General features: G+C 47.0%; 1 pseudogene; it reads left to right on the top strand.

Moving 5' to 3' along the window:
• The first annotated feature begins 854 nt into the window (after positions 1-854).
• LOC136759598 (uncharacterized) lies at positions 855-2033 on the top strand (annotated as a pseudogene).
• Positions 2034-4515: the final 2482 nt, after the last annotated feature.

Here is a 4515-nt window from a genome sequence, read left to right as displayed (position 1 = left end):
TATGCATACATCCTAGCACATTGAGCTGACATGTGAATAGAAATAATACAGAAGTCCTAAGTATGTGCTAAAGGGAGGGGTAGGTATTGAAGAAGTTGCAGTAAAATGACAGAAGTACTAACAACTCTACCTCGAACTCTACCGCTCCCTACGGTCCACTTTCTCGTCCTCTATCACCTCAGCCAAGAAGTCTTACTTCCAATCTCTCTTCGAATCCACTATCAACAACCCTCGCAAACTCTTCTCCACCTTCTCCTCCCTCCTTGCCCCCCCTCCCCCTCCCCCTCCCCCTCCTCCTCCCCCATCTCTCACTGCTGATGATTTCACCTCCTTCTTCTCCTCCAAGATTGCAGACATCCGCAGGCTCTTCAATACTCCACCCTCATCTCCCATCACACCGAAACCTCCCACTGACCTAGCTTCCTTTTCTTCATTCTCACCTCTCTCAGATGCTGAAATTTCTGCTCTACTCCTAAGTCACAAACCCACAACATGCGACCTGTACCCTCTCCCTTCTCGTCTCTTCCAAGCAACCGCTCCTGATCTTCTCCCCTTCTCTCCTCACTCCTCTCTGGCTGTTTCCCCTCTGCATTTAAACAAGCTGCTGTCATCCCACTGCTCAAGAAACCAACCCTTGATGCCTCCTCTCCTCAGAACTACCGCCCTGTCTCCCTACTTCCCTTCCTCTCCAAGACTCTTGAGCGGGCGGTCCACCGTCTCACTCACTCCTTGATCCTCTGCAATCCGGCTTCCGGACAGCTCACTCCACTGAGACGGCTCTCCTGGCTGTCACTGACTCCCTCAGCCGTGCTCGGGTGGCCTCCCTCTCCTCAGTCCTCATCCTCCTTGACCTCTCTGCAGCATTTGACACCGTTGATCACTCCATCTTCCTCTCCTGCCTCGCTGACCTTGGGATCTCTGGGACTGCTCTCACCTGGTTCTCCTCCAACCTCAGTGACCGGTCCTACCAAGTGACATGGCGAGGCTCCTCATCCACCCCCCAAACTCTCCTCACAGGCATTCCCCAAGTCTCCGGCCTGGACCCACTCCTGTTCTCTCTCTACATTCACTCCCTGGGCCCCCTCATCGCTTCCCATGGTTTCTCCTACCACTTCTACGCTGATGATGCCCAGATCTTCCTGTCTTTTCCCTCTTCTGACCCTCTCATCCCCTCACGCATCTCTTCCTGCTTGTCTGCCATTTCCGCCTGGATGCACTCGCACCACCTCAAGCTCAACCTCTCCAAATCAGATCTCCTCTTTTTCCCCCACTCTTCCTCACCTTCTGCTGACCTCCCCATCTCAATCCCCTTGGAATCCACCACACTCTCTCCTTCTTCCTCTGCCAAAAATCTAGCAGTCACCCTTGATCCTGCGCTCTCCTACTCCCAGCACATCATCACGCTGACGTGCACCTGCAGATTCTTCCTGAGCAACATACGCCGGATCCGTCCCTTTCTCACCGACTACTCAACTCAGCTACTCGTCCAGTCACTAGTCCTCTCCCGCCTGGACTACTGCAACTCCCTCCTGGCCGGCCTGCCTGCATCCACTACCCGCTGCTCCAGTTCATCCAGAACTCTGCGGCTCATCTGGTATTCTCTCTGCCACGATTTGCACACGCTACTCCACTGCTCCGCTCCCTCCACTGGCTCCCGATAGCGGCACGCATCCAGTTCAAGACTTTGACCCTCACCTACCGCTGTCTCGACCACACTGCACCAAGCTACCTTCAGACACTTGTCTCTCCATACATCTCCACCAGACCACTGCGCTCCTCCAGTGCCAGAAGGTTAACTCTGCCTCCTCTCCACTCTCCTTCCTCCAGAGCCGCTCCTTCTCATTCCTGGCCCCTAAGTGGTGGAACAACCTGCCCACCGAAGTCAAAACAGCAGAGTCCTTGACCTCATTCCGGCGCTTACTCAAGACGCATCTCTTCCGACAGCACTTGTAATATTAGTCCTCTATCCCTGCTAGATAGCACTTCAGCTTATTATGCTCCTCGCGTTCTTGATTGTTTTCCTCCTTGCTCCCTTTCCCGTAGCCCCCATCTGTAACCCTAAATCTTGACAGCACTTAGCTTTCACCGTCCAGGATGTAGGACCTCACTTACTGTACTTGTGTAAATTGTAAATTGGAATTTGTAAAATGTATTATTTTGAATTGCTATATTTTAGCTAAGTTGAATTTGTAATGATTGATGCCTTGTACTTCTCTGTATTTTTGCACTTTGTTTGCACTTATGTTGTAAGTCGCCCTGAATAAGGGCGTCTGCCAAGAAATAAAAATAATAATAATAATAATAATAATAATAATAATAATAATAATAATAATAATAATAACAATACATGAGTAAGCAGGAGCATAAGCAAGAATAGTTTCATAAAAACATGCATAAGAGCAAGAGTGCTGAGAAGCCCAGGAGATTAGGTGTGCTTTCTAACTTGTTCTAGCTAGAATATCAAAATGCATCTTTTCTTTTGCTTGGTTTTGTGAAGACAGATCTAGCAGTCATAATGAAGATCATGCTGAAACATGTTTTCCCTCACAGACAATACTCTGACCTATATTGTTGAGCATTGTTGAGTTATGATTCACCGCAAAAGTGATGGAGTGTATACCAGGCCTGTGTCAGCAACCGGAGGTGGGGGGGGGGGATGCGAGGGGGCGGAAGACGCGGATGCGGTGGTCTCAAGATGGGTTTTGAGGTATTTCTTGATATCTCATTATACTTCTGTATGTCTTCAGCAACCCTGTAAAATTAAACAAGCAGCAGCCATGCATTTCTGTAAATATCCATAAATATTGTATAGTGCTTTTCCTTATATTTAGAAACTTCATTTTATAATAACATAAACTTTATTTTATATAGTGCTCAAATACAAATCATTGCAAATGTAGTTAAATTGAAAACAACAATAGCACAATATATAAAACAGGCAGTCATGCTTGAAACATACTGATGACAGTTGTGAAAGTAACCTATGAAAACATAATGTACACAGTGGTATTGAGATAAAAGGAAATGTAATGCAGAAAATCCCTTATTTTGAGTTACCTGCCGGCAAATTCCCAACGAGTTTCTGTAAATCCACAATTTGTCTGGTTAAGATCCCCTGAAGAATGAAGACTATCTGTGGAACTGCTGGTTCCACTGTAGTCATCTTTTAAAAGAAAAATATCCATTAATAAAAGATGTTTTAATTTAGTTTTGCAGTATATTGTACACTGGTAGCATTACATTTTATTTACTTTAAAATAATTGTATTCAGCATGGGGAGTGCATTCTGTAAACTAAATCTTAAAATAGGAGATGAGTCCAGAGAACAGCTGGCACCAAGGGTTTATGCAACGTCAGATTTCGAGCTCAGTGGTGATATATTAAGTAATTATTTAACATTTAGCATGCCTGAAAAACAAGATGATGAAAAGGGACTTTTTCACTTACAATTAAAGTTATCTTTGTGCAATACAGAGCATATATTATAAAATGATAAGTATAGCAAAGTAATCAATTAATTACATAAATATATGCATATACATAAAAATATGCATACATACACACACAAACAAGTGTATATCTTTAAGCAAACTTGTAAAATGTACCACCATAAAAAAGGTCCAGTACACCATGTCCTTTTCTATGGGTTTTTTGAAACTATTTGTTGACAAATTGACAAAGTTGATTTCTTCCTCTCCTTCACTCCTTTAACTTCTCTCTCTCCCCATCCCCCCCCACTCACAGGGCTGGCCGCCAGCTAGACCTCATCTTCTCTAGAGGCTGCTCCCCTTCGACACTCTCCGTGACACCCATGGACATCTCGGACCACCACTTAATTTCCTTCTCCCTTTCCCTTCCCTCCCTCCCCTCTCCACCCACTCCCTCTGTCACCTTCCGCTGAAATCTCCGCTCTGTCTCCCCCTCCACCCTTGCCTCCACTGCCCTCACTCTCTTGCCTTCCATTGATTGTTTTTCAAATCTATCTGTCAACTGTGCTACTTCCACTTTGTTCTCCTCCCTCACCTCCTCCCTTGACTCTCTCTGTCCTCTCACGTCTCATCCTGCCCGTCCCTCCCCTCCTCAGCTTTGGCTTTCTGCTGTTCTCCGTGCAACCCGAACTAGTCTGCGTGCCGCCGAACTAAAGTGGAAAAGGACCAAACTCCCAGCCGCCCTTGATCTCTACCGCTCCCTACTGTCCACATTCTCGTCCTCTCTCACCTCAGCCAAGAAGTCTTACTTCCAATCGCTCTTCGAATCCACTATCAACAACCCTCGCAAACTTTTCTCCACCTTCTCCTCCCTCCTTGCCCCCCTCCCCCTCCCCCTCCCCCTCCTCCTCCCTCTCACTCCTTGATCCTCTGCAATCCGGCTTCCGCACAGCTCACTCCACTGAGACGGCTCTCCTGGCTGTCACTGACTCCCTCAGCCGCGCTTGGGCAGCCTCCCTCTCCTCAGTCCTCATCCTCCTTGACCTCTCTGCAGCATTTGACACCGTTGATCACTCCATCCTCCTCT

This window comes from Amia ocellicauda, chromosome 10 (genome assembly GCF_036373705.1).
Source record: "Amia ocellicauda isolate fAmiCal2 chromosome 10, fAmiCal2.hap1, whole genome shotgun sequence".
Taxonomy (NCBI): Eukaryota; Metazoa; Chordata; class Actinopteri; order Amiiformes; family Amiidae; genus Amia; species Amia ocellicauda.
This window is presented reverse-complemented; position numbering and strand designations above follow the sequence as displayed.